General features: G+C 38.1%; 1 long non-coding RNA gene across 2 annotated transcripts; it reads right to left on the bottom strand.

Moving 5' to 3' along the window:
• Positions 1–4,091: 4,091 nt before the first annotated feature.
• Positions 4,092–18,289, bottom strand: LOC134418591 (uncharacterized). 2 transcript variants are annotated; one of them, XR_010027822.1, is made up of 3 exons: positions 10,503–18,289; positions 7,804–7,937; positions 4,092–4,383 (listed from the first exon to the last, which is right to left on the bottom strand). It is a non-coding gene; the product is annotated as an uncharacterized LOC134418591 (long non-coding RNA). The 2 variants fall into 2 exon arrangements; XR_010027821.1 differs by lacking the exon at positions 4,092–4,383 and adding an exon at positions 5,533–7,294.
• Positions 18,290–18,349: the final 60 nt, after the last annotated feature.

Genomic DNA, 18,349 nt, shown 5'->3' with positions numbered 1-18,349 from the left:
ATAGATGACTTGAAAGTTCAGAATTGCCCTGGAGACCTTTGTGTCAGCCAAAGCAGATGATGCAATAAAATTACACATACAAGTACTTTAACAGGTTGTTCCTAAAACTAGAATCCTGTTTATTGGAAACTCCCTACCTTTGGCAATTCTCATCAGTTGCTATAATAAATACTCTGTTTTCTGCAAAGCATAAGAGAAGCTCTGAAAGTGTTTGTGAGCTTTTTGCATTGTCTTCCAACAACCCCCAAACCAAAGAGTGCTCATAAATCCATCCTTTATCCTTGTTTAGTTCTTAAAGGTTTCTGTTGGATCTGCTTCCCAGACGTTTGAACTTTTCAGCTGGCGCTTCAGTAATTTGTGACAGGTCATAAGTGACCTTTATCCACTTTGTTAAGGGGTTTCAACAACCTCTAAACTCTCATGATCTGTTGGCACTGCAACTCTCTGAAAACCCCCAAAATCTTAAGAAGCTAAACTTTTCTTATGCAACCCATTAGCACTTTCTGGCCTTTTGGACGCCTTGACTCTAGTTGACCTTGTTTAGAAACTGAATTCTATATAAAGAATATGTTTTTGTGCTTTTTATCTATGGACCTTACAGACAAACATGTAGGACATACAGAACCATTGCTAACAATATGAAATATAATCAAAATATATGCACATACAGTGAAAGGGGGGTAATTGCGGAATAAAAACGGCAAGACAAGTGGCCAAGCACACTTGTGAAACTAAAATTTAAAATTTATTTGAAATAAATTCTTTTGAAAGAATATGTATTCAAATTTCAAATAAATCTATTTGAAATATTTTCTTGGGCTTTCGTAGGTCACGTAGATATTTACAGCAATTTGAAAGAGGAGCTGTGTGGTATTTTCAGGTTAAAATCTCCGTTTGTCTATAATGTTTTCCTTGGTGCCATTACTCCTCCCTGACAGGTGAGGGGAGGTTTTGACACTGTTAATATAACATAGGGTGTTAATCTTATAATCGCCCTGTCAGCACTTGGTGTCAGGGTGTTAATGGCCACCTTTCAGCCACTCAGGCTCGCCTGCCAATAAAAACACTGCCAGCTCCTATCCAACCAGCAGCTACTCTGCTTTCCCCAAAGAACAAATACAAAATTTCACTGCCCATGTGGCTCTAAAAGATCCTCCTCTCTGTTTATTTCCTCTTCCTTCTCTGCACCCGTTGGCGCACAAAGCAACTCTGACACTGAGGCCTTTTAATGCACTTTGCAGCCTTCATGTCATTTTAAAATATGCCTTCTTCTTTTTTTTTAAGTTTTAAATAAACATAACACATTGGACAGGATGAAATGAGATTTTTTTTTAAAGCAGTGAGAAGCACAATGATTTGCCACAGCACTTAGCTATTTAAATGTAATCCAAAGACAAAAGCTGTATTTCTGTAATTTCTCAGTGGTTGTGACGAGTCTGTATTTTTCTCTCTGCACAGGAGAGGGGCTTTTCCAGCTTCCTGGCAGAAGGAGTTGCACAATTCCAGATGACTTACTTTATATGCCTAGAGGAGCTTTATTACACAAAGGGAGACAAAGAGAGGAAGAGGGAGAGAGCACACACTCAGAATAATAAACAAAGAAGAATAAACATTCCCGCAGTTATCCATAGGGATTCCAGATGCTGCTCATCCCTCTGCAAGGCCTGCCTGCCTCCCCACACCTTCATGAATATTAAATACAGGTCAATATTCAGCGAGGTGTGGGGAGGCCAGAGCTGTGATGAAACCCCACAGTGCAGCCAGTTTGCTGCTCTCACTATCTGGTGTTTGGATTTTTATTCAATTTCCTATAGGTTTCCTGTAATCAGTGTGACGTGGCTGGTTCCAGCATCATGTGCTGTCCATCTGGATTTTATACTCCTTGCATTTTCCTGGCTGAAAAGAAACAGCCTTACTACCCAGCTCATTAGAAGCCAGTCCCCAAAAAAGTAATAGTTTGTTCCTAGATAAATAAATTGTTTTTCATGTGGAACTGGGATTTTATGCAGACAAAAAAAAAAAGGAGCAAAGCATAAACAGTCACCAGTTTCCATGTCATACCCAGCCAAAGATGCAGTCAAAATTATTTCTGTATTAAAAAATCAGGATTTACTTTGTTTTTGCTTGCTGTATTTTATAGTAAGCACAAATACTGGAATTCCTATTATTTTGGACTCACAAAGATGTTCATTATATCACTACAGGAAAAAATTGTGGTTTTTTTCCACAGTCTTTCCATAGCAGTTCATGTGCTTTGCAACAGCAAAATGAATGTGAAAGGTCAGACAGTCAGAACAGAAGAAGATACCCCTTATCTTGTTGTGATCAGGCATTAATATAGAAAATACATATAATTTTTGCAAAGAAGATGATATTGAAGTGGATGATTTAGAATTGGATTCTAAAAGTAAGGGGGTGTAAGAGGATCTATCATTGACTCCAAGAAAAGCCCAATCAGTCAAGCAGCCTCCACCTTATCCAAGCCACCACAGCCATTGCCAATCTTTTTAACAACTTATTTAACATTTAGTTATAATGCAGCATATCCTGTCTTGGTTCTGCAAAGTTACTCATTGCTGGAATTCTAAATATTTGTGGAATTGCAGCTAAATAAAAGGAAAGGTTTAAGTAGCACTTTATTATGTATTATATACTTCAAAATACATGCACTACCTGGGGATACAGAAAGTATTTAAAAGAGGAGATCTGTCTCTAATTAAACTGACTGACTGGTTTATGCCACACTGCTTCCCTTTTTATTTTACCTGTTACCGGGGCCTTAAAAATACCTGGCCTTGGCAGAAGGGAGGAATGTCACCATCTGCAACAAGATCACTGGGTCAGCAGTTTGGGTGGTGGACAGAGGTTCGAACCTGCACACAGGTGGAATGATGTGTGTGAGCAATGTGGGTGAGGGGAAAGAAGGGGAAAGAACAGCCCTTCCACCTGCAAATCCCAGAGGATCCTAAACTGGTCACTGCCTGCCAGGCAATTTCACATCCCAGTCACTAGCTGTGCAGGAATTTCAGAGTTTCATGTGTTGGTCAGGCTGAGTGGGTCACTGCAGTTCAAAACAAGGAGGTCCAACATTCCTGTCCAAACAGCTGTGCTTCATATTTGAATTTCAGCCTTGTGCACTGTGAAAACCTCAGGCCCAGTGCTCCCTGAGGAAGTCTTGCATAAGTTTTGTTCTCTCTTGGTGGAGCATAGAGAAAGTAAAAGGTCCAGATTTCAGCTGACCTCGGAATATTGAGAGTAGATGGTCCTCTTATATATCTGTGTATATTTAACTCCTGTGAACAGTAATGGGACAAACATCTGCAGAGTGAGGAGCAGCTACAATCCTAGAGAAAGCAAATTAGGAGAAGCCAAGAGCAATCAAACTTGGTTAGAATTTAGAATTTTGCCAATGCAATAGCTGTTCCAGAATTACTTTATAGGTTAAGCTAACCTCTCCATCGGCAGTGGGATTTCATCTTCCCAACAGAACGTAGCTATTTGCCAGCTTTTTGGTGCTTTAGCTTCAAAAAGCAAAGAGCTCCAAGAACTCTTGCACAAAAAGGAAGCAGCTGCTTGCAGAGCTGAGACAGGATGGTAAAGGAGGCCTCTTGGGAATGCTGTGACAGGCACAATGCTTACAGACTGCCAAGATGTGAGAAGGAGGGAATGCTCTTCAGTTCTGTGATCACTGTTTCCTGGTGGGAAAGTGGTTTTGGAAGAGTGGGAAATTCATATGAAGTTGATTTGGTATTTCTGAGAACAGAAGGTCTTTATTGACAGCCTGGGTGGTGCTAACATCAATGTGCCCCCTTGCATTTCATTGCTGGTGCACAGAGAATACCTCTTGGGAAGAGACAAGTTCACTCTTCTTTTTTTTTAAAACCTTGGCTGTTCCTGAACTTTTGACTAGGAGTCATTTTGGATTAATTTTTTGGAGATACTAAAATTCTGTCAGTAAAATTTGGACTGAGACCACTGGACTTACTTTTCAGTTGCCACCAGCCTGCCTTTGAGCACATTGCTAAAATGTAAGGCTGAAACTTTCAGCATCAGCTGAGATTCAGCCACAAGATGATTAATAGAGAGTGCACAGTCAATTCCCTCATGACTCTACAAAAACTGTAGGCAGACGTTCAGCAGCCCATCAATAATATTTTGAGCCATTCAGGCTGCTCAGATTCCCAAAAGAGACTGTCAGATCAGTGTGAGAAACACAGGGGTCAGAGTGGAATATGTGCACTTGACTGAGTTACTGCTGTGAGTCCTGTGACCTGCAGGAGTCTATTCCATGCAGGACTTTCCAGAAAGGCAGGAGAAAGGTGTCTTCTGTTTCTCTGACAGAAAGGTGCTTGTAAAGAGGAAGATATCCAACCCAATGAAGACCTACAGCAATAAAAACACAAAGGGAGTACTGGCTGTTTTTTAGAGACTGCATGACTCTAAAACTCTATGAAAGCTGCCCCATTTACATAAGAGCTTAACACAGAAAAAGTGCCCACCATAAAAGAGGAAAACAGAGCAAATGTGAGACCTCAATAAAACCAGTCAAGTGCCTGTTTTATCTCCAGTGGTACGGCAGAAAATATGAGCATGTTTAATGGGTATGTATTGTCTCTCTGAAAAAATGGAGATCCTAACTACTGTTATATTTGAAAAAGACACTGCAAATGCTTCTTGTTCATGTAAATTTCCCCAATTTTAGCAGGTTATCTTCTCCAGACCTCAGGTGGAAATGCTGGTCAGAGGTAGTTCTGTTTCTGTATTTAGGTAGCCATAGGAAGCAAATCAAAGAGCAAGCACCAGAAGTGTGGCCTCCATATTTCAGGCAGGTGCTGGCTGGCATTGCTGGTGACACAGCCTCCCTCTGGTAGAAAACATGTATAAAAGTAAATTATTCGATTGCAAAAAACCTTTGGGGAGATGATTTAAAACAAAGCAGTACCCAGCATCCAGAGTGCTGAAACTCCTCAAAGGAACAGCAGTTCAGTGGATGTAAACGGACACACACATCCCCTTGGTGCCATTCCTAAAGGATTTTAAAATTCATTTGTTTCTTTAAAAGAATATTATCTTTTGAGATACTACAACTTGGAGAAGGTGGAACTATTTCCAGCTTTGTCAAGCTCTGTAATAATGGAAAGATCAATCGTTCCCTGTTCTTCCCACTCTTCTTCCCACTCTTCTTTCTGACATGCTGGCACTCTTCTGTTGTATTGCTTTGGTCATGCTTATAAACAAATCTTAACAAGGTAATACTCATCATTTTTCAGCCATTTGGAATGATTTCTGCTATTTGGTTTCCCCACATAAACACTTTGTTATGTGGAACTGATCATTTTAAGTCATGTTGAAGCTTGAGGCTCGTTGAATGCATGGTTGTGATGCTGTTAATTCCAACATTAGTAAATGTGTGTACATGTAGGGAAACAGAAGGGTCTTTATTTATCCACTGTCAATGAGAACAAAATCTAACTCACCTGAATTTTTGTGAATTCTCATATTTAATTCATTCAATTACATGATCACAAAGCTTTTAAAAATTATTCACTCTCTTCTGGCTCTGGCATTCACCATCTGTTATTCCTCTAAAATTGGCTTTTATATGCTGAATAAACAACCTTCTGTTTTCATTATTCATATGCCATGTTACAAAAAATCTATAAACACAAGGCTTCTCACTAATTATTAAATTGCCACCATTTATTATATGGAAATGTTTAATTTATTCCAACAACTTTTTTTCCTTCTTAATTCAAGATAGTCCAATACCTTTGAACAGTATCTTCCTGAACAGATAAGTAATAGATTAAACTTCCTTTTGATAGAACAGGAGAATAGCTTTAAATTATTTAAAGTGCTGGCATTTCAGAGAAATGGATTTTCCCATTATGAGCTTGCTCAATGTCTCAAAGAACATCACAAGCAATTTTGACCAGAACAACTGCATGATTTAAATAATAAAACAGAACACACACAGACTGCAATATCACAGCAGTTTCTAGAACACCCTTTCAAAGTCATTGATGCATCCTGAATTGTATCAATGATAAACAGGTATTTTAAAGGAATCCAAAACTTTACCCAGTGCAGAGAATCTGGTCAGTGTGGAGAAAAGACTGACCATGGAAAAACTGAATGCCTCTGCAGAGAAATAGATTCCTGCCTAGTTTCCTTCCATCTTTACAAACAAGACTTGTTTCCAAATGCAGCTGAACTGAGATTACAGACCTGCTTTTACTCTGTGTGATTAACAGAGGGGAAACTCACTCAGCATTGGAAAAATAATGATGGTCCTGTTATTTTGAAGGATATAAAAACTGGCCTGTGCAGAGCAGCAGTTTCAGAGTGACCAGCAGCATGTGCACACTGGCACTTTCCTTTTCTGTTTACCGTATCTACATAAATATTCACTAAGTGTTTATTTGTAAGACTTCAGCTGGCACTTCCTGTACACCCTAACATTTCATCAGCTTCAGGGAGTGCATTATGGGATGCCAGCTGAGGCCTAAGGTCTTGAATCATGCATTGCATATTTCTTGCTATCTGAATGAAAGCCTGCTAGCACACTTCCCGATCCAACACCAGGCCTCTGGTGAATATTTTTGTTGGAAGCCAAAATCTAAAAAGACGAGGCTGCTTTGGAAATTCTGGTCTCAGTGACACAACAATTCATCACTTCTGTGCAGTTTTGGAGCTCTCATAACAAACATCACACAATGAGGTTTGAATCAAAGCAAGTAGCCAAAGTTAGTGGCGGTGTTTTCCTTCCTACAGTTTCTGCCAGTGTCAGAGAAGGATGTTTATTGCAAACTTTTACAAATTATATGTTAACATAAACCTAAGTTAAGTCCTTGTCTGGAACAAGCTCTTGTACTACTAGTATGAAGTTGTCTAAAAATACAGCTGGGAAAAGGGTATGACTTGAAATAAATAGAGTCATTTCAAGGGTAATTTGGGTTGCTATGTCTTCAACACACAACTGAGAAATCAGTGATTGCTGAGCAGATTGGGTTTCTGGCTATTCTTTAATGTGTTTATATTTTCTGAAACAGCCCTTGGAAATACTGTTATGAGAGCACTGAGGATTAAGTTTATTAGTGCTGCTAATTTCTTGGTAGGAGATGGATAAGGCCATTATGATTCCATCATTTTATAACGCTGACAAATCACATACCCACAAAAGTGCCTCTAGTACCAGACAAACAGAAGACCTGTCCCACCCTCTGGAACAACTTCCATATTTATTCTTGTTTTAAAGTCTTCCTGCAGCATCTTTTCTGAGCTTTCAGTTACCCTGAGGAAAACCATAAGCACATGGATACAAAACATGATATATCCCTGACAATTTCCACGCTCTGTCTGTCCTCACAGCTAAGACATTGGAGAAATTTTAAAAAATAAAACAAAGAAATTGACATTTATTGAAGGGAATAGGTTATAGAACTATGTCAGACAAAACACTGCAGGACAATAAAGCCTGCCAGTAAATTTAACTCTTTCTAGAGTTTTCTTGCTTATTGTAATTATTAATATCTTTAATTAGAACACCATTTGGATATCATTAAAATAAATGCAAGCGATCTTGGCCTATCCTTAAGGATCTTTTTTAGACACATTCTTTTTGTCAGTCAGCTCACTAATGCATTGTTTTTATCACAGTGTATAACATTACATACATTAAACAGCTTAGCAATGTCCAATGTCCTGTTGAGGTGAAAATAAAATTGCACAAATTTATCACTACTCTGAAAATGACCCAAAACAAATGCTTATGAAGTGTATCTTCACTTAGCAAAGACTTACCAGCCAGTGTCTTCTCAACAGCCAGTCTCTAAGTTCATGCTGTGAACCTGAACCTTCTGGAACCCAAGGCATTCTCAGATGGAGCTTTGCCTTCACTTGGGTACTTGGGTTGCAACATCTCTACGTTTTTATGACTGTGGAGCAACAAGAGGGAGGAGAGAGGGACTCAAACTGAAGTCTGCCCGTGAAAAATTTAAAGCAGTAATTTAAATTAATCTATTTTGTCACTCAAACAGGCTACAAGCATTCACCAGGGATTGAGAACACCTTCTCAAATTGCCACTCTAGATCCACTAATGGATATCCAACTGCATGCTCATCAAGGCTCTTCCAGTACTGGCTAATTACCTCTTCCAAAGCCAAGAACTTTGGCTGTTGGGTTCTTTTCATAGCCCTTCTCTAAAGGTTCTAATTCATCTTAAATTAATTTCATCCTTAATGCAGCCAAATAACTAAATTACTTCCTTTCACAGACTTTGCCAAATGATCTTCCAAAGCACACAAATACTGTCTGAATTATAGATAAGGCCACTTAGCAAACAATACATTTCAGCACAATACAAATGCATACCCAAAGGAACATTTTTGTTATTGAACAAACCAGTTGTGATTAAAAAATTGTATCTTCATAGAATAGTTTTGATGATAGCAACAAGTGAGCAAAACAAAATGTTGACAGAAGACAATATATTTTCCCCCTGTTTACATGGAGAAAGGAATTTGAGTAGAGAATTTTTTGCCTCTTCCTCTGTAGAATAACACCAGGAAATCTGTGTGGCAGGATCTTTGTGATCTTTTTCAGTTTGTTTCCTCCATAAATATTTCCTCCCATAGAAGGTAAGTGGGAAAAAGAACTTAACTCCCTCAAGCATCCTCTGAGCAGGGGTGCTACTTGTTTTTAGGGGTCGGATTTCTTGGTTTTTTTACTTTTTAAGTTCAATGCATAAGTGAGAAGACCAAGCAGATTTACTGAGCAGTCTGCGCCCTCAGGGAAACACAGATCTGCATGACCTACTCAGTGAGTTCCAGGCTTTGTCAGTAGGGCTGAAAAGTCCTGGTTCCATGATCATTGCCTTAAAAATACTAAACTGGATAAAGTGAAGATTTACTTTCAAAAATAAGACCTGAAACAGCAGAAGTATTTGCTTTTGTTTTGCCCTATATAGTGAGACAGTTTACTGCATGGTATACATGAAGAAATATTATACTTATAGGTCTCTGGCTGGATATTCTGTCTCCATATATATGTGGCTGTGTTTGAATACTTATTGCACTGATTTACTGGATTGCTACAGAAATCCTGGCAGGTTCTCAGTCACCAACTTCTCAGGTCCACACTCAGGTGACTGCTTTGAATATAGGCCTGAGATTTCCTTTAGCCAGTTCAGAGATATTTAATTCACAGCAGAGAAACCTAAATAGAGTGAAATGCCTCACTCTCAGGGATGTAGCTGAAATCTTGCTGGTTTTCCCTGGAAGAGTTCAGCCTGCTGCTCTCCAGTGACATTACTCTGAGCTGATTTAGCTCTTCCCCTCCATCCATTAAGGAAGAGATGTGCCTAATCTTGGAGCAAAAAGCCCTGGTAGCTGGCAGCGTGCCTGTAAGTGAGGGGTGGTGCTAGCCAGAAATGTGCTCTCTGCAGATTCAGCCCTGCACTGCTTCCATATACAGCTGATCTCCTCCAACATTAACTGATCAAATTGTAGTTAATTAAAATTGGCCTTCACTTAACATTCTTTAAGGTCATTCTAAGTTAAGAGGATGCAGGTACAAATAACAACCAGCCCTATTCAGGAAATAGGTGGTTTCCACTGAAAACATAGTTAAATAACTATTATCCACACCCAACCCATTTTCTTCTTTCTGTGCAGTAAATATTCTACATTTTTACTTATGTCCATTTGCTCTGTCAATCTAGCAGAAGAATACTGTTGTTATTTTGATATTTAATTGTACAATATATTATTTTAAGAGAACAAAAACAATTTGCTATATAGGATAAAATTCAAAATTTTCTTTGAAAATGGCAGTATTTGAAGTGACTTAAAGTCTAGAATATGTTTTAGATATGCAAATGTTTTATGTTTGACATCAGAATTTCCAGCTGAAAGAAACACTGTTATTGTGTAAAGGTTCGGCACAATCAGTGCCACAGTTAAATTTCTCCAATAACTTGGAAAATTCTGTGCATCAGTATCACATCTTCTAATTGCCTTTTACATCTGTACTTCTAATTGCCTTTTACGCTTTAAAATTATTTTAACTTATGAATTGCTTGCATTTTTCTGGCACCTGAGCTGATCTCAAAATTCCTAGACTCTGATAATGTAATCAGGTGTATCCATCACAATCTTATCATTTTAAACTGTGACGGATATTTAAACAAAAAAAAATGGCAAATGTGATGGTCATTTAAATGAAAAAAAATAGTTTAACAGTGTTCTTTGGAGCTTATCTTTCCTTTAATAAAAGATCTTTTAAGGGTGCGAAGACATTCAGTAGGGTCCCTTGAAACAGGTAGTAAAAGCCCAAGCTCTAAATATTCACCCCTTTTACTTCTCTTCATATAAGACAAAATATGCCAGCATGATGCTTTGATTATGTCTGACAAGCACTCTGAAGGCAGAATCAGCTTCTGGGAGCCAAATACCTTCTTGAAATATTTCTTGGCATGTTTGTCTGGTCAGTAATTACATACCTGCCGATAACAGGAGGAAATGTTTTGCTGTGTCTGAAGATAGCTGAGGTCTCAAATTCTTACAGTTTCCATAATCATTTCCTTCCTGTGCTTGACTCCATTCCATTCCAAACCAAGTTTTTTAGCAATGAAAGGACATGTCAGCTTCTGGACAAATGCCACCTGACTGTGTATGGCATAATCTAATGAATGGAAGAGAATGATGGGTATTTGGTCAGTCATTGAACCATTGATTATGCAATGCCAAATATGAGATTTTCAGCTCTTTTTAATTCCTCAGAAACAACCCAGCTAAAAAGCAGCCCAGCATAAAAACCTCTTCCCAGATTATGTTTCTAGTTTTTAAAAAATGATAGTAATTCAGACCATTCGGGTTTTCTCCACAACATTAAAGACAGGATATAATATACAGTCTAATATTTAGTACAGATAACTCTGAGTATTTTATGTTCTTTTTCCTGATCTTTTCCTAGAATGTAATAAAAGTTTGGGGCCATTGCTTAGTGTGTAATTTAGACTCCTAAGAAAGTGCTTTGTTTTCCATAAATATCAGCCCTCTGAAGGTTCTTAGGGTACTCCTGAGCATCAGCTTTCTCTGTCAGCTCCTCTGTGTCTCTCTTTTCCAGGAATGTAACTTTTCAAGCATTTGTGTTTTCATATCTTCACTTTAATCTCCTGTGCTTTGGTTGTAAAAGTACAACAACATTGCCATTTCCCCAAATACTTTGGGAGTCACAGGCAAAGAAAATATGAGTGGAAAGGATGAATCCCCAGCTGGTGATCTTTTCTTTCTGCTTTCTGGCAAGAAATCCTTTTACTCAAGCTGAGCAAGTGGCTGCTTACCCAACAGGGTTCAGAGCAGGCTTCTTAAAAACATTACTATTTGCCAAATGTGTCAAAAACAATTTTATGTTCATATAATTTCCGCTTGAATTTTTTTCTAGATGGCCTACCAAAAAAATCCCCAAACTGTCAAATAAAAAACCACAAACTATCCTCTTTTCTTCTGTTTTGGGGCTGAGGGGCCAAGAGTTCAGGGATTTTTTCAGCATTGGAAAGAAGGCAAGCAGGTTGGCCCTTAAGAAGGCTGGTGTTAAGGGTGGAATTCCAGAAGAAGCCAGCACTGGCCTAATGTATTTGTGAATGTAAAAAAAATATTTATTGAATTAGGACCAAAATATCAAGGTCTTTTCTGAAAATATCTGGTTTTTTATTCATATGCCATTACTTTTTTTCTTTCAGACATGAGGGACATGACCTGGTCCCCTTATCCATTCCAACACATTCCTCTTATGGAGGCAGCAGACCCTCAGGTGAGTTTAACAGAATGCTTTTCTGGCCACAAAATACAGGTGTTTAAATAACATCTTTACATGAATCCTCAGCACAGTTAGGTTCCTGTATTTCTGGATACTGTTGATATATAGGATGGACACATGTCCAACCTGCACACACCTTTGGGAGAGTGGCACAGCTTTAAACTGTCAGATTCTTTGGTCAGAGGATAAAGTTGGTGTAAATATATAAACCTAATTTCTCATCTGTGCTACATCACATTAACCAGCAGCAAAAAAAAGATGTAGCTTTTCATTTCTGAGCATCTGCCATGGATAGCACTGCAGTCAGCAGCTATGGGGTAAAAGTGACTGGCTGGAATAACACCAGAGTGTCACTACAATAAAATAATGACTCACTCCCACTGTCTTCTCATCCCTCCTTCCTCTCCAAGCCATGCCTACAAATAACAAATTAGTGGGATTTCAGAGAAAAGAATAACACTTGCATTTCCAGAGCAGAGAGAGGAAAATCTTTAAAGTGTAGTAGAAAAAATGCTTGATGAATGTTGACCTTGGTGAACAATCTAGAAATTCAGCAAGGGATGTGACCTGCAGCTGCTGCCAAAATGTATCAAGAAAAGGTTTACAATCTGCTGAGGTGCATCTGTTATTCAAAACACAGAATTTATGTAAATACTAAAATGCAATACTAAGCCAGGCATATATTATAACTTAAGGACAGCTTGAAAATTTAAAAGTTTCCATTCTGAACTTTGGAAACCATTCTTATGAAGATCTACCCCAGATGTCAGTTTATCTCATGAGTATCCATTATGCTACAGAGTGTGAGCACAATTTCTGAACAAAATTTTCAATTTGTTTTGGATAGTGGCATCCTTGGAGGAAAGAAAGAATTTAATTAAATGCTATACAACATTTCTATTCACAAACTTGTCCAAGCAAAACAAGTCATAAATCAATTTGTGTTTATTTATTAACTCTAGCAATATGGGTGGTAAACACACATTAAAAAACCCAACAAACTTGCAACCGAAACATCATAGCTAGAGATGAATGAAATTACTTGATGAATACAAAATTGGCTGAAAAATGAAATCCTGGACTTACTAAAACCCTTTGCAAATTCCAATCAGCTTCAGCAAGCAGAGTTGTTCCCAAAATGGGTGAGCAAACTACTTTGCTTTGAAGTGTAAATAAGTAAATAAATAAAAGTTTTAATTTCTTAAACCAGCCTTATTTTGTGAAAGAGAATTTCACTTTTTAAAAGGGGAGATCTCTTGAAGCCAAAATGGAAATGCAGTTCTCTTGAATACACTAGGACAAAACAAAGCATTTCACATTTCCCTGAAGGAAAACATCCTTATCCCTGCTGCTCCAGCTCTGCTGTTCTCCCCAGGAGCACTCATAACATCAGCTATATCATTAAACAAACAGTGCAATTATTCAAAAACTTCCACACACAGATGTGTTTTCTCCTTTACTTACAATTTTTGGCTCCTAAACACGTACGGATGTAGTCTTGACTCTTGCTGAACTTTGGAAAAGAAACCCATTCCATGTAAAAATCCATTTAGTGTAAATCATCCTAGTGAATCTCCATGGATGCAATATGGAGATGTTTTATGATTGTTTTTTATTATTCAATTCACTATCATAAGCTGGAAAAATGAAATTTCCACACCACCTGGGTCAGTAGTTTGAACATCTGGATGATACTAAACAGAAAATTAAATCACTAAGAACTTTTATCTAGGTAGAATTTAAAGGCAATCTATCTTGACCTGCAATAAATAGCACATTTTATTTCCCATTTTCCATTTTATTTCCTATTTGACAATCACTTTAGAAATTTCAGCTGCCAATGTTCCTGCAATTATTCATCACACCCTAATAAAAAATGTGATTCTGGGAAGAATATGTGATAATAATATTTAATAATTTCATTTGGTTCTTGTTTTAAGTGCAGACAGGTCCCCATGTTAAGCACGGACCACTTGACAAGCTTCCATAATGCAGGCATCATTATATCACAATGCACTTTGGAAAACTGCCAGGCAGTGATGCATTTAGGACCACAAAATTAAAAATTCAATTAATTCAGAAAATGTGACTGCAGAATAAATCTTCTGTGTGTGACATTAGAGCAAAGAGACTTTAAATTCCAGTTGCTCCCATCCAAAAGTCCATGCACATCTCTTTTGGAGATAGATGTTTTTTGATGGATAGTCCTTCCAATTTGTTAATGCACACATCTATAGAAAGCAAGTAAAAGATGCAAAGAATGTTTTCAAATTGTGAATTAGAAGAGGAGAAGATGTTAATATTTAGTTGGGATATAATTTCAATGGTTTCTTAAGCAATTAAATCTCATTATGAAAATTGTAATTGTTAACAGATGAAGTAAATTTAGAAAATATAGAAAATAGCTTGATTTTTATTAAAGACAAAGATGAAATCCTATTATTTTCTTCTGCAAGCATGATCCTCATCTGTGAAAATGACTCTTTCCAAGTCAAAGCCCTATAGTTAGTTCTTTGTGCTGGAAGATAATCACATATCAACATAAGCATGGCCAAAATTACAAGGTTCTATTTAAATAAAGTTTATAACCAAATAATTCTCAAAAAACATCTACATGTTAACACTGGACTAGTGAAAAGATATTAATATTTTTCCATTAAAAACAGTCCTTGAACCCGACACTGTGCAACATATCAAGCAATGTAGTTATGCTGGAGAGAACAGACTGATAAGAAAATATGGAGTGATGAGATTTTCCATTGAGACAGAATATGGAATGATTATTATACTGCATTTGTGAAGTACAAGACAATGGAAATAAAAAAAAAATAAATAAAAGAAAAAAAAAAAACCTAGTCCTGCTACAGTCAATCAAATATAAGACAAATAAACATGCTTTGGAAAGCCTTCAGCTGCAGAAAAATACCATATCTCCATGGGAATTGCATGAATGTCCTATTTTTTATATTCTTAGATAAGACAAATTAGTTCTTAGGAGACAGAGGAAGGAAAAGCATTTAGATATAGAGGTAAAGTAGAAAAGAGAGCTCAAGAGTACAAGAGCCACTGAGGCAGGGTAAGACACCTGAAAAATGAACCACCACAAAGAGGTGTTCAGAGCACCCCAAGCTTCAACATCATGTTGAGATTTAAAAGATAAGAAAGCAGTTCTGTATTTACTCAATGGGAACTCAGAAGTCACTCTTCCAGTGTTCCATCCAGGGCAAATTCCCAGACATGTGGAGCGTGAGGGCCACTCGTGCATAGCTGAATGCTAAAACAGAGCCCAGGGCCACCTCCTGGCAGCTCATGGAAGGGATGCCACGTCAATCTGGGAGCAACGTGCATGGGAATTCTGCTCCTCAAGGTTAGCTGGAGGGAAACTTGGGGGCTCTGGAAGGGACAGATGAGGAATGTGGCTGGGAGGAGCACTGGGCTGGAGGGTCACAGAGGTCTGTCACGAGAAGGGCACTGAGAACCAGGCACATCACATAAGGTAATGCAAGTGGCTTGGGGCTTTGCCCACAAGTAAGAAATACTAAGGTGACCAAAGCAGGTACTGGTGAGACCTCTGGGACATGAGTAGTCTGTCATCATCTTCACTCGGTGCTGTTCCCATGCACATCTCGGAACAGGCTCCTTCAGAGAGCCCTGCCCGCGTGTTTCTGCCGCCGGTGCCTCCGGAGCAGGAAGCCCACGGATGCGGATCCGACTCTCCCCACGCGCACGAGAGCAGCCAGCTGGGTGAGTGAGGGCTCTGCTCAGACATGTCACAGAGCTGCCCAGCTCTTTTCAAAGTGTACAGCAGGCTTTGACAACCCAGGCCTTTACACAGGGTGGTTTAGTGAGGCTCCTTGCCCCTCCTTCTCCATGCCCCCAGCCCTACATGAAAGCAAAGGCAGCATTCAGAACTAAGCTGGCTAAAAACGATTTGGTTCATTGCTACACTTCAAGAATATGTAAAAAAACCTATGCTGCTGCCTTGTGACACAACACAGCACGTCCCAGAGGCTGGTTTTAATGTATTTACTCTTCCAGAGCACCATGACTTTTAGTAAACGGGCAACATATGATGCAGTTCTGGTCTCATCACAACATGTTTAACATCTGGGAGAGCTGCCACTCGTGAAGCCAGCCAGTGCTCTGCTGACAGACAAAGTGAGCATTATACTGAAATGCCATTCCTCAGCTGTTTGCAGAATTAATTTCCCTGTAGAATTTTCTAATTAGTTGGCTCTTTCCAGCCCGTTCCCCACAGAGGAAGCAGAAAGGAAGCAAAAGGCTAACACCTGCTCCCAAAGCTCTGGCTGGGAAAAAAAAAAAAAATAAATTTAAGGATGACATATACAGTAAGTATTTAGGCGCTAGAAAGCCTTCTATCCATGCAGCTGTGGGGATGAAGTAACTCTGTTTGAAAGCTTAATGGAGATTCTTCTGTGGAGAAGAATTTCCAGTGGCTCACATTCCAGACAGTTAACCACATTACCAAAGGGAAGAAAAAGGGATTTGTTCAAGCATTAAAAACTGTCTTAAAAAAAAATGTAGAAAAAAAAAATCCCCCCAATCTGTAGAAAAACAGACAGATGAATCCAGACCTGAAGATGACTCTACAGTAGCTTGCTCCATTACCTATGTGTTATTTTCAATAATTCTTTTTTTCTATGATTTTGCATTAAAAGATTAAATATGTTGGAATTTAGTGTATGATATTATCTTAGAAGGAAGAGCAAACACAAAAGAATTTGTTCCTAACTGAAGTGAGTCATTGGAATAAAAGAAATAATGTGGTTCTTGCTTTGAATTTACCTGCACTAGGTGAACGTAAGGAAAAAAACATGAAAGATATTTCATGAAAAATAAAAATAAGGAAAAAATGGTCCAAGAAAGGTAATTTGCATTTTTGATTACTCAGCCACTTTGCCAAAACAATTTTTAAATACTGACTATAAAACAAGATGATGGTCAACTAAAGTTAGAATGCATGAAGGAAAAAAGCTCCCTTATGGAAATTAGGATAAGCCATTAGCACTTCAATAAACAGTGTTTCCACAGTGACTTTACAAAATGGTAGACCTTGCAAAGAACTAAGGTTTTAAAATAAGATCACAGATAAAATCCCTTTAATTTAATTGGGTGTGTGTTTGGATCAGCACAAAGTGTGATGTAGGTCCAGAGATGAGTAAGTTACCCATTAATAAAGCAGATGGTGTACTAAATGTACCATTTTGTCTAATTTTTTGTATAATTCCAAAGTTCCTGACAGCTTTTTTTTAATAGATTCAACATATGTATCTAAGTGTATATATATATTTGGAGCAGGGGTATGTGGGATTGAAAGACTTAATTAGTAATTTATTAATTTCATAGAGTCAAGATACATGTTACATTTTCATAAACTCATAATTTCTAGGACAATTTAAGATAAACAAATACAACAGGGAGTGTAGATAGGAAGAAAGGTTCTGCTAAAACCAAAGGAAAAGAAGACATAAAATTGCCTGCCTGAGACAAATGCCCAGACTTTGTTCCCCACTCTGAGACAATTTTGAAAAAGTAGCAAAATCAAGCATGGAATTGTAAGGCAAGGCTATTCCTGCTTTTCCCGGGCAATGCTTGGCAATATTCTCTGCTCTTCTGGTTGTCTATGGAAAATCTGTGTATGAGTGAGTGGCATTCGCCCCTGTCATGTGAGGTGGTGCTGCCATGTCAATTCCAAATGGCTGCAATTATTTCAAGTAGACTTTCCCCCAAAGCCTACATTGGAGAGGATAATTTCAAACTGCAGAAAACCCAAGTAAACAGCACTCATTTATTTTCCTCGGAAGTGGTGCAGCTAAATTGATCTGTGGCTTTGAAAATCTCCCATGATACTTTAGTCTGGCCCATTAACTGCACCTGTTCTCTTTTTCTCTCTCTTCTTTTTTGGGGTGGAACAGGGCCTGGGGGGAGGAATTATTTCCCCTTCAATAGCAAGTGTCTGGCTTTTGAAGGATGCATAGGATATTTTATTTCATTACTGTCTCAGCATTTCAAGTGAAATAATAATTCAAAACCCCCATTACCCATTATTTTTCTCCTTTGAAATTAAAAGTAAATAGTGGAAGGAAGAACATGTCCTTGGAAAGACAAATGGGTGATAACTCACAGAGAAACATAATGTGAAAGAGTACATCTATTTTCCCCAAATAATGACCTAAATTAATCCATTTATTAGGTTTCTCTATATTACTCACTTTGACAAAAATGAAACTTTTCAAAAGGAAAACATGTCACTAAAATAATGTTGACATATTTCTGATTTGAAGGTAGACTTTCCACAAATATGAGCATATACAAGCTGCTACAGTCAGTTTCTCTCCAAGAACTTAATCATAGAACTGATTTAAATTTAATTTACCTGTGGCTCATGGAAACAGTCTTTATTTTTTTCCTTTAACAAGTAAAGTGACAGTGAATAGCAATTTGAGTGCAAACAAGACATATTGTTCTCAGGTTATTACAGGTCATAGTATTTGACTTCAGCTAAAT

This window comes from Melospiza melodia, chromosome 5, assembly GCF_035770615.1.
Source record: "Melospiza melodia melodia isolate bMelMel2 chromosome 5, bMelMel2.pri, whole genome shotgun sequence".
NCBI classification, from domain to species: Eukaryota; Metazoa; Chordata; class Aves; order Passeriformes; family Passerellidae; genus Melospiza; species Melospiza melodia.
The sequence above is the reverse complement of the archived record's forward strand: the minus strand, read 5'-3'. Positions and strand labels throughout refer to the sequence as shown.